The sequence below is a fragment of the Erythrolamprus reginae genome, chromosome 5 (assembly GCF_031021105.1).
Source record: "Erythrolamprus reginae isolate rEryReg1 chromosome 5, rEryReg1.hap1, whole genome shotgun sequence".
Classification (NCBI taxonomy): domain Eukaryota; kingdom Metazoa; phylum Chordata; class Lepidosauria; order Squamata; family Dipsadidae; genus Erythrolamprus; species Erythrolamprus reginae.
The window spans coordinates 61,672,168-61,684,979 of NC_091954.1; the positions used below are offsets into that span (position 1 = coordinate 61,672,168).

General features: G+C 37.2%; 1 protein-coding gene and 1 non-coding gene across 2 annotated transcripts in view; one reads left to right on the top strand and one right to left on the bottom strand.

Moving 5' to 3' along the window:
* Nucleotides 1–12,812, bottom strand: part of LOC139167804 (VPS10 domain-containing receptor SorCS3-like) — a 624,967-nt gene that overhangs the window by 124,640 nt on the left and 487,515 nt on the right. The gene's annotated exons all lie outside the window — the stretch shown is intronic.
* Nucleotides 12,178–12,300, top strand: LOC139168660 (U6atac minor spliceosomal RNA). The gene has a single exon (XR_011559331.1). It is a non-coding gene; the product is annotated as a U6atac minor spliceosomal RNA (small nuclear RNA).

Genomic DNA, 12,812 nt, shown 5'->3' on the forward strand with positions numbered 1-12,812 from the left:
ACAACAGTATAAAAATTACAATTAACAATAATAATAAAAAGAAGTAAAGGAAAAAAACCCCTTATCTCTAAAATCATCATTAAAACTAAGACAATTTAATTGCATACATGCTCATCATTCAAACTAATTCAAACACGTGGACAAGCTAGTGGTTGTTTTAAGGCCCCTGGCATGCTGACATAGGCAAGTCTTCACGGCCTTATGGAAAGCCAGCAGGGTGGGGGGACATACAGACCTTGGGGGGGAGTTGGTTCCATAAAGTCGGGGCAACAACAGGGAAGACCTTCCCCCACGGCCCCGGCAGCCTACATTGTTTAGCGGACCTGGAGGAGGGCGACTCTGTGTGTTCTCATTGGTCTCTAGGAGGTATGTGGCAAGAGACTTTTACAGCCTAGGGAAGTCATGTAAACATCATAAGCATCCATGGCATATAAAAACTTTAAAAATGGAACAAACTCCAGGCGTTGAATATCCGGATGGTGTTGGGTTTTTTTTTAAGACTCTGAAAGTTTATAGGAACAGCTTAGAGTTTTCCATGCCAAAGGCAATCCTGGGCTTTTTTTCATTTTAAGGTAAGTTGATGCATTCCTGTGACCATCAAGCTGTTTAAAGCTAAATCTATGTAATGTATAGTGTATAGAGATGTGTCCCTTTAGTAATCTAAAGTTCTTGGATGCTATCAAATCTAACATTTTTCAAGCACTCCTCCAGTGTCTAAACTTTCTAATTTTCATGGAAACAAGAATGTTACCTTTGTATGGAGATTCTCAATCATCCAGGTCATGGTTGTCTCCCAAAAGGTGCTTTTCCAAAAGACAACTGAACTTTCTTGTTCTTTTTCTCCTTGAAAACACTTCACTTCTCATCCAAGAACTGAAGAAACTTATTGGATGAGAAACAAAATGTTTTCAAGAAAGAAAAAAAGAGGAAAAGTCTATTTGCCTTTTGGAAAAGCACCTTTGGCATAAAAATGTTACCTCTGTCGTCTGTCTTAGTGGCTCAAACTTCTGTTTTCCATTAGCAATGGCCCTACTTTTCTCCCTAATGACTTCATGTCACCAATTCTCCTTGATAACTTGGGATCAGGATGGAAAGTAAAAACAAAAACAAAAACAATAGATGACTTGCATTATTGCAGCCGTTCTACCTACTCTTTGCTATCTCTAAACCTAGAGAAAGTGGCAGATGAGATATTTGCTGAAGATTGTTCAATATTGCATGTCAGAGTGACTTGAATGTTATAGACAATCAACAAGGATGGATTACTTTTGGGAAACCTTTAAGTCTGGTTAAGAATCTGTATAATCCGGTTTGCTCAGCACATTGTAGAGCCTTATTTTTAAGTTACATTAATTTCTACCCTCCATAGTATTGGATTGAAGGTTTTATAAAACCCCATTGATTTTATTTTATTTTACTTTATTTGGTTATTTGTTTGTTTTTCAAAATGTGTACAAGGTAATAGCTACAGCATCAACATAAACAAAAGCAAAGTAGGTGTAGGTAAATTTAGACAATAGGACAGTAGGACAGGGGTGGTAGGCACAGTGGTGTCTTATGCACTCTCCTTATAGACCTTTTAGAAATGGGGTGAGGACAACTATAGACAGTCTAAGGTTAACGTTTTTGGGGGTTGGGGAAGAAACCACAGAGTCAGGTAGTGCATTCCATGCATTCACCACTCTGTTGCTGAAGTGGTATTTTCTGCAGTTAAGATTCAAGTGGTTTACATTGAGTTTGAACCTATTTTGTGCAAATGTGTTGGGCAGTTGAAGCTGAAGTATCCATTGATGGGTAGGACATTGTGGTAGATGATTTTATGAACTACATTTAGATCAGATCGAAGGTGACATAGCTTGGTTTTCTAAGCCCAAAATTTCAACTCTGGTGGAATAAGGTATTCTGTTACGAGCAGAGAAGTGGAGGACTCTTCTTGTAAAATATTTCTGGACTCTCTCAATTATATTAATGTCCAATATGCAGTGCAGGTTCTAGACAGGTGATCTGTATTCAAGGATTGGTCTGGCAAATGTTTTGTATGCTCTGGTTAGCAGCTTAATATTCCCAGAGAAGAAGCTACACAAGATTAGGTTAGCAATCCTTAGTGCCTTTTTGGCAATGTTGTTACAATTACTCCGGCACTTAGGTTATTAGATATGAGTATTCCAAGGTCCTTAGCAGAGTGAGGGTCATCTACAAAGTTGTGTCCTCCAAGTTTGTATTTTGTTTTCTGATTCTTTTTGCAAATGTATAAAACAGAGCATTTATTGGTTGAGATTTGAAGTTGCCATTTATCAGACTATTGTGATACATGGTATAGGTCTTTTCGAAGAATAGAAGTATTGTCTGTGGTGTTGAATAGTTTAACATCATCAGCAAAGAGAACACAGTTACTTATAATATGATCATGAATGTCATTTATGTAAAGAATGAATAGTGTTGGTCCTAGAATGCTGCCTTGAGTGACACCACTGTTGACAGGTGCAGGATTTGATAGGGCACTCTATGTTTTAACTATTTTAACTTGGACAAGTATACAGTTATCCAATCATGAAGGGGACCAGAGATGCCATAAGATTTTTTGAAGTAGTTTGTTATGTATCTTGTCATGTCAAGATAAAATACAAAAAATAGTATAAGGGCAGACTAGATGGATCATGAGGTCTTTTTCTGCCGTCAGTCTTCTATGTTTCTATGTTTCTATGTTACTACTGAATCAAAGGCTTTACAAAAGTCTATGTAAATTGCATCTATTGATTTACCTTGATTGAGTTGTGAAGTCCATATGGGTTTTTTGGTAGTGTAGGAGTTGCACGTTCTGGATAATTTTTTTATGAATCCAAATTGTTAGTTAGGGAGTAGGTTGCTAGTTTCTAGGTGAGGGGTGATGGATTGATTTATGACTGATTCCATGACTTTGCAGGTGATGCAACCTAAAGAGATTGGTCTGTGATTTTCAATGTTCTTTGGATGTCCTTTTTTGAAGATAGGGATGACTGTGGCTAGCGACCATAAGTTGGGTAAGAGGCTAGTCCTGAAGGATTTTTCAAAAAGTATGCTTAGAAGTTCCACTATGATTGCTTAGAAGTTCCACTATGATTGTGGAAAGCTTTTTAAAGAAATATGTACATAGACCATCAGGTCCAATGGATAGGGATGGTTTTAGGTTTTGTAATGGTTTTCCAACATTATCTTCTGTAAAATCAATTTGTGTTAGATCATTGCAATTGTTTGGGGTGTAATTAGGAAATATTGGGTTTTGTTACAAAAGTGGCAATCTGTTTGTTTATTTGTAGGCAGGTATTGTGGACATAATTTGAACAAATATGGCATTTTTTGAATTCATCATTTGTCCCTGTGGCAAGAATGAACCTGAAACCTTGTACACATATTTCTTCCAGGTCCTTTCTTATGGAACCTACATACTGGTATATGTATACCAACTACTAGTAGAAACTGAACTCAGTGAATAAGAGGTGGTTTATTTTCTGCTTTCAGATTGAACTCTGCTATTACAAATTGTTGTATATACTCCTAGTCAGTTGGAGGACAGCGAAGAGGTTGCTGACTCTGATACAGATAGTGTTTATGAATTAGTGGCAGGTCCTGGGTTACAGGTGTTAGAACAGGTGGGAGGCCAGCCACAGGACGTTGCTATGAGTCCAGACTCCAGTGAAGAAGAGACAGATAATAGATGGTTAAATCCCCATTTCAGGAGGGTGCAAAGGCACAGGGAACAAGTGTTAGGGAAGAGATATTAAGGGGGGGAACAGGTTAATTACTGAAGTGATTTATTCATCACGTCTGGGTGCCAGCAGGGAAGAAGGGCGGAGTTTTCAATGTTGTAAATCCATCATGGACGTGTGCCGGTATGGCTACGAAGTAAGTTAGTTTATTCTCTGCTATTTAACAGCTGTTAAACATAAATCTTAAGATAAGGGAGGAGACCTGGAGGAATGCTTTGGTGTGCTCTAATTGTTAAAGATAAGAGAGGAAGGAATGTGTCTGCCTGTGATGCATTTTGAATATGGAGGAGAGGAGAAATAAAGATGGAGTTTTTGTTTATGAAATCCTGCATTCAGTAAGCGTTATTTCCAATTTAACCAAAGTTCTAACCAGAATCCAGAAAACAAATGGTGTCTCTAAGCTTATTTGCAGCAATTACTATTGGAAGGCTTAGAATGTCTTCTATTCTGTTTTGCTTTATTATATTTCATTCTTTTATAATTACTTCTTATATGTGTAAGAATATTTTTTAACCAGCAGAGTCTACATGGTAGTTTTATTATTCTTATTTTATTTGAGTTTATTTTTATGTATTGTTTTAGGGCTGTAGTTATTTTGTGCCAATTGACTATAAATATTTTCCTCTTTTCTATTCTTCCCGTATTCCTCATCTCTAGGCCATACCATGAATGAAACTAGATAACTGAAGCATTTTCTTCCTTTAAATAAAAGTGGGGAATGATGGCATGGTTGGCTCAGGAATTCCAGGAGGTGCAGTCAGCAAATCATAAAAAGATCATTGTTCCCCACCCTGACTTTTAAAGCTTCAATACTTCTTGAAATAAGCAAAATAGTGCAAACAGTGCAAACTCTTTTCCAATCGTCATCTGTAAAGCTTGGCCTGTATTAAAAAAAAAGGGAAAAAAGGAAAAAAAGAGAAAGAAATACAAAGTGACCCACACACCCTTTCAGAAAAACCTTAGAGTCACATTTTCACTGGTAATTTTGCTGGGCCAAGCTAGCAATTTTTCTGCAAGTCAGCAATTGATGGAAATTCTGCAAATTGGTTTCAATTGCATGCAGTTTATCCAGACTTAGTCCTGGAAGAGCAGCTTTTATCTCCCTTGCTATTCTCATGCAATTTTCTATTATAATTTCTTCATTTTATAAAATAAACAAGCAGGTAAATGAGAAATTATGCCAATCTCATTAGCAAATAGAAGTACAATGATCTCTCATTTTTCGTGGGGCATGCATTCCAAGACCATCCATGAAAAACAAATTTCCGCAAAGTAGAAGAAAGATATTTTTTATGTATTTAACGAGTATTTGGACTTTTAAAATCCACCCTTTGCATTAAACAGTCATTCTATAATGTTTCTCAGCTGGAACTGCATGTGATATCCTACCAGTTTCTTTAATAGAGTACAGTAGTACTGTAGAAGAATTTTATGAATTTTTAATGGATTTAAAAATTTTCAATGGATTTAATGGATTTGAGCCCCCTTTGAAAACCCATGAAGTAGCAAATCCACAAAAGATGAACTGCAAAGTAGCGAGGGATTACTGTATAGGAGTTTTCCTACCAAAAAGGTTTCCAAAATTTTCAAAACTTTGAGGACTTACATGAAAACTGACAACTATTTTCAGAGTTCGCTTACAGGAATTTTTTAGTGACTTTTTTTCAATTATTTAGCTCAAAGACAGTTTAAAAAGCAATAACACCTAATAGAATGCAATGATTGGATTTTTCCTGAACAGCCATGAAAAGGCATGGTTTTAAGGGAATGGAGAAGAATCCATAATCTAGAAAAGCAATATCAAAATCAGATTTTCTTTCATAAATTGTTTACTTTTACTGAAGATCTTTTTAGCTATTGGCTTCATAATATTTAGCAGGGAGATTATTTTAAATATAAAACTCTTATGTTTGAAATAAAATACAGTGAAATCTAATTATGTGACAAATTGTGAATGCTTTCCTTCTGTTTGATTATTTTCATTAAATTGAAAAAACTTACAAATGAATTACAGCATTTTTGTATTTCTGTATTAATTACCCTATATTCACAGTGAAATCATGTCTCTGGTGCTCTGCAGTCTTCCTGGCTTCTCATACTTTAAATTATCATTAATTCATCCCATGAAGTTTTTTTCAAATCGGGAAGCCAGAAAAGATGAAGAAAGATGAATAAACAAGTAACCCAAGATCAACATCTTATTTATTATTTATTTATTTATTTGTTGATTGATTGATTGATAAAATAAGACCAAATTTAACATTCCATCCAAAACATTCCTAAGGAAATTTAAAGACCCTGAGAGCAAGGTAGAAAAAACACATCTTCTCTGAGAAGGAAAAGGGAAATCATAATGGGAAATCAGAGTTCTCCAAGGTAGTGTCCTCCAGATCAGCCGAAATCACAACCTAGTACTTGATGAGACCATGTTTCCCAAGAATTCTGAAAAAGTTTGGTCCCAGCATAACTCAGGGGAATAGGGTTGGGAAAAGCCAGAGAAATGAACCAGGGCAGTTGTTTCTGGTTCCTTGAACTCATCCTTCCCTAACTTGGTTTGAAACAAACAACCACAAATTTTATTCTTGATGGATGGGTCCAATGATCTGAATTATAAGTAGAGATATAGCATTTTGTATTTTGTATGTTTTATATGACACCATTTTATTAGATTAGTTTTTTGAATGGACCATGGCAACATTCAACATAAGCTTTCCAAGTACCTTTTTTTCATTCTGTAGTACTTAATTTAAGAAGTATTCATGGTTTATGAAAATACAATAAAGCAAAGTTCTCTATTATATCAAATCTTGTCTGTCTGTTAAGATTTCCAATAACGCACACAAAAAAATCTCTGCAGATAAAGGTTCTTTTTTTCTTTCTCAAAAATTCAGGCTGTTGTATTTCTGTAGCATCAATAACACCCTCAGTCATCATATTATCTCTAACCAAGTGGCACATATCTATAGATAAACTGTCATTCAAAAGTGCCACTGAGACTCTCTGTAATGCTACCTTTCACAGAAGGAGTGAAAAAAGATTCTCCTTTCAGAGCCAAGTTTTTTGAACTACAAACATTTTATCATTAAAGCTGTAATAAGCCACACTTTAAATAAGACATTTAGGAATAAATTATATTGTCGTGAATTGTTTTGTCTTGAACTAGCAGTAGATACAAGAACAAAATCTGTCTGAAGACTTGAGCACCAATTCTGCATTGCCAAGATAAATCACAACCCTATTTTCTGTGGTTAGTGCTACATTATAAATCAGGGCATTTTTTACCCAAAGGCAAGAGAGAGAGAAGTATCAAGTCCTACATTTTATTATTTATTTATTATTTGATTTCTATGCTGCCTTTTTCTGTAGATTTGAGGTGGCTCACAACAAAGGTAAATACAAAAAAATAGAACATATAAGAAATCTAAGCTTAAAATGTAGTCTAAAACTCCAGTCCTTAAAAAGAGTCATCCACATTCCTCCCATCAAAAAATTTACATTCATATTGTCGGCTGGAGCTAGATGTTAGCGCTCAATGGACCCAGGCCTGCTGGCAAAGATGAGTTTTTAAAGCTGATAGAGTTGCCCTATTATGAGCTCACTGTTATAGACACACAGTACAGTATTTTATTTTGAAATTCTCTGAGGCAAAACAGGGTGGGTTTTTTATTTGTTTGTTTGTTTGTTTGTTTGTTTGTTTATTTATTTATTTATTATTTTTGTGCCGCCCAGTCCCAAAGGGACTGCCGCTCAGACACTATACTTTTCCGCCCACCCCCCCAAAAAATTAGAGGGAACACTGCAGCCAAGCCTAAAATAAATAAAGCTTTGGTTACAACATGCTGTGACTCTGACTCAATTTATTACACCCTTCTCTTCAGTTCTCCTGAGAGACCTTTACTCCCTAACCCCCCACCCCCATTCGACACCATTCTAATCTTATACAAAGGGAAAGGCCTTGCAAAATAGCACATCTTAGAGGAGACCTGGATTACTACAGGGTAAAGCCTGCAGGAGGCTTTATCCCCTTACATCTCCACTCAATTTGCAAATGTGACCTTTTGTTCAATGTTCCCCATAGGAATAAAACTCCTACTGTGGAGAGAGAGAACAAACATGTAGACATTGTGTTAGAAGATACCACTTTATAATGCCTTGGTAAGGCCACACTTGGAATACTACATTGCATTCAATTTTGATTGCCATGATGCAAAAAGGATGTTGATATTTTAGAAAGAGTCCAGAGAAGAGCAACAAAGATGATGAGGGGACTGGAAGTTAAAATATATGAAGAATAGTTGCACGGACTGGGTATGTCTAGTTTAATGAAAAGAATGACATGGTAGCAGGGTTCCAATATCTCAGGGATTGCCACAAAGAAGAGGGAGTCAAACTATTCTCCAAAGCACTTGAGGGTAGAACAAGAAGCAATGGGTAGAAATTAATCAAATAAGAAGAAATTTCCTGACAGGTAGAACGATTAATCCATGGAACAGCTTGCTTCCAGAAGTTGTAAAAAATTCAACAATGGAAGTTTTTAAGAAAATGTTGGATAACCATTTGTCTAAAGTGGTGTAGTGTTTCCTGCCTAAGCAGGGGTTGGACTAGAAAACATCCAAGGTCTCTTCCAACTCTGTTATTCTATTCTATTCTATTGTAGATTGTTTAGATTATAAACCAATATTAACACTGAACATAAGAGGAAAGGTTGATTCTCACTGGGGTTCCAAGCTCCAGTCAGAAGACAATTAAGATAACCCAAGCTGAGAAGTCAATTGTTCTTTTTTGGGAATAATTGCAAAGGATGATCCTTCAGTCCTCTACCACCTTCAAAGTAATCCCAATTGAGAAAATTCCATATAAATACTATGATTTTTCTGCCAATCAGCTTAAAAAAAAAGAAGAACATCTCTATGCTGAAGGGTTTTTTTCTCTAGCTAAAGTCACTGAAAAATAATCTGTAAGAACTAGATGTCTTGCTCTGATCATTTCTCTTTCCTAAAAAACTTCTGCTTATTCCAGCAAATTGTCTGACATTTTGAAGATCAAATCTCTTTAATGGAGAAGTCATCATGACCACCTAACAAGCTAAGGTCTGTTGGAATTCTTCTTACACTTTCAATAAAATGGAAGCTGGTGGGTCTTCCAAAAATTGAAATTAGCCTCTCCCATGCTGTTAGAAAAATAGCCCTTTTTAGCCCCCGAACTGAAGCTAGTGTATTCAGAAAAGGAAGCACTACTTTCCCCTCACAGAGTTCCTCTTTCTCACTCTGAGAATAGTCCTATTCCCAATTTTCATTAGTAAGAATAATAAGATGTAAATGTATGCTTGACATCATAGTTCCCTCTAAGCTGAGCAGTGAGCAATCGCTCACTTAAAAATCATCATCAACTCAGAGTTTTCCAAACCTGCCCAGAAGCCGAGAGGGAAAGAGTGAGAGGGAAGGAGAGAGAGAGGAAGAGAGAGAAGCAGATAGAAAAAAGAGAGGAAGGAAAAGAGAAAGAAAAAGAATGGGAGTAAGGAAGAGAGAAAGAAAACCAAAATCTAGTTTGAAACTAGCTGAACTATTTAAGTGGCATTTTGATATTGATAGAGTTGCCCTATTATGAGCTCACTGTTATAGACACACAGTACAGTATTTTATTTTGAAATTCTCTGAGGCAAAACAGGGTGGTTTTTTTATTTGTTTGTTTGTTTGTTTATTATTTCTGTGCTGCCCAGTCTCAAAGGGACTGCCGCTCAGACACTATACTTTTCCGCCCACCCCCCCAAAAAATTAGAGGGAACACTGCTTGACATCTATTCTCTCCCTCAACCCCTTATCTATTATTTATATGTATATATAAGTTGTTTTTCAACCTACTTTTCCTTTTTGTCATTTCTCTTTTTTATTTATTGTTATTATTCTCATTTGTTGGTTAAAATCCCTCTTTTTCTCTCCTTTCTACTGCTTCTGTTTCAGTTCCCCCCTTTCAGTGTCAAAAAAACATGTATTGGAACCTTTCTTTACCCTAAAAATTGCATTGCACATGCTGTTCCTTTGTTAGCCTCCAAGGACTGCTCATTGCTATTCCCTCAACGCTGCTTAAATGCTATTTCCCTACTGAGTGGCATTTGCCCAATGATTGTTACTTTGCCCTTATTGCCATGTCGCATTAACTGTTAATGCACCCCACTAAGACTTCATGAACTTTTTTCATGTTTTCATTGCTATTCCCTCAGTACTGCTTATATTTGAAACATTATTTTCTTATTGAATCCTCCACTGACTGGTATTTTTCTTTCATTCTCTTTTCCCATTGAAATGTTTTTATAATGTTTTCCTTCAATAAAAACAATTGCATTTCCTAAACTTTATTTGGTCACCACTTTTGTGGTCCATATTTGGAAGGTAGAGTTATTAAGTTCTCTTTGGATAAAAGATCTCACTTGTACACTAGTCTCTGGTAGATTATCCCTACACAACAGAATGGCAAAGAATGTATATAAGTTTGAATCCATGACTAAATAATGTTTCATGACCACTTCATTATATGCGAGGAAATAGCTAACTCACAGATACTATCCTGTTTGCAATATAACTACACAGTAGATATCCATGCATAAAAATATTTCTTTATTGCTGGCCTTCCTGAAAGCCCTCAAACATTGTTTGGTCAATGCGCTTGGAGATCCCATGATATTTTACTTTGTTGGCATTTTGCAACTTTTTTGGGGTGTTGGTTTTGTTTAATTTAAATCATAATTTTAATAGTTTTATCTACTTTGTTTTTATTTTGTATGCCATTTACTTTATTGCCACTATAAAGTGAAATTGGTATCTATACAAGAATGTACATAGAAACAAAAAGTATTCATTTGTTGGAAAGACAATTTTAGAGATTTGTGTAATAGTGAGAGCCAGTTTGGAGTTATGATTAAGCATTAGGCTATAAATTGGGAGAGTGTGAAATGTACTTCTGCCTTAGGACAAAATCCACTACGTAACCTTTAACCAGTCACTCTCTCTTAATTCTAGGAAGAAGTTAATAGCAAATCATTACTAAACAACTTGTTAAGGAAACTGTAGGGACTGGAGTTGCCAGAAGGCAACACTGACTCAAAGGTGCAAAGGTGCAAACACACACACACACACACACAAATAGTATGTCAAAAACAGATTTATAATATATGCTACAAAATGTATTGTTCAAGTAAAGCTTGTTGAAAAGGAAATCACAAATGTGGCAAATGAATTGGGAAAAAATGGCAACTCTGCATATATAAAAAGATTAACTGGAAAAAATGTTAAAATATGGATGTAGCTTACTTATGGAGTGACTATGAAATTTGTTCAATGTATACCTAGATTACATTTTTGCCCGATGGTCAGAAATATACCATTATTGTTTCCCATGCAGAACGAAACATAGTAAAAGAAATGTAAAAAATCTAACTAAAACTTGTAGAAAGGTGTTAGCAATCCACCAGATTTCTGAATAAAATAAGAAAGTGTGTGGAGGCGTACTTGAGGTAGGAAAAGATGAACCATTTTTTTGTTCTTTACAAGGTCACTGAAAAAATGTATGAATGTGAGACTGAAAATGTTGCTTTTTTATTGATTTAGTTGAAATTTATAATAAATATGAAAGGCCAGGCGAAATATCGCCTGGACGAAAATTGCCGATGGCGGGAACCAACTCGGCTCCCCCATCAGCTGGGGGGCGTTCCCCGCGATAGCGTGGGAACGCCCCTGAGCAATCAGCGGCCGCTCGGGCATTCTGGGAAAGCCGAGGGGCGGGGCATGTGCCCTTTATCAGGGCTTGCTTGCCCTCCCCTGGCTTCCCTTGCCGACGAGCTCACCGCAAAACGGACCAGCGAGCCTTTTCTCCCGCTAGGAAGAAGCTGAGGACGATGCCTTTTCGGAACCCCTGGGATCGCTAAGGATCGCCAGGGGCAGCTCAGGTTTACTTTGCTTGGGGAAAGGGGAATGGTGGTCGGATGGCTTACGGGGGCCGGTGGCTCCGCCCCCCCACCTTGTGTGGGTGGCGGCGGGGCGCGCGGAGGCTTCGCCTGCTTGCCTGCTGTGATCGTGGTTCGGACGGCCCAGTTGGTGATGGTCACAGAGCTTTCACCAGGGCGAGTGCTGGGGAGGGAGCGGCAGCAGCACCTTCCCCCACGTGGTTTGTGTTGCGAGTGCAGGGGTCTCGGGCGGGCCGCACACAGGGTGGCGCCGGGGTGTGTGCCACGTGGCTTGCACGCACACCGTTCCCAGCATGGCAGGTTGCGCCGAGGTTTGCTTTTGTAGGGGGGGGGACAGGGCAAGGCCTGACTTCAGCATGCCGGCGCCCTTCCCTCCCCCCCTTCACTTGAGGCATCTCAATTAGACACCGATCTGCAAAAGTGGTGGGTTGCTTCCATTCATTCCGGTTCAGCAAACTGGTAATGGCCGTGATGTTGTATGAAAGGAGAGATTAGCACTTCCCTGGATAAGGATGGAAGAGGCCCTTGTGGTCTTTGCAACACGCGTAGGGTTAAGGCTCTACCACTTACTTCATGGCATTACTTCACACACACACACACACACAAAGAAATCATCTAAAATAAACATTCTTTGTTTGTTTGTTTATATTACATTATATTCTATATATTGCCCATCTCACTTGGGCAACTCTGGGCAAGTCATGATTTGTCTTCAGACTATTTACTTCATTAGGGAGATTATTTGATGAGGTATGGAATAAACTATCATTTGCTTGGTGCTATTTTAGATGGTCAGTCATAACAAGTATGCCATAAAATTATTATTAAAATGATTTAATAGATTTAAGTCAGTAGACTTGAATCGATTGAGCTTAAAATGAATGAATCAAAATGATCTAATTTTTTAAGTCAGTATACTTGAGTGGATTGAGAAATTAACTGATTTAATTTATTTAAACTGTATATTTGAAGGGGTTTAGCATAAACTGATTGATAAAATGATTTATTTATTATGTCGGTATAGTAAAATTGATTGAGCTCGAATTGAATTATAAAAATGATTTTATGGATTTAAGTCAATAGACTTGAATTGATTGAACTTAAAA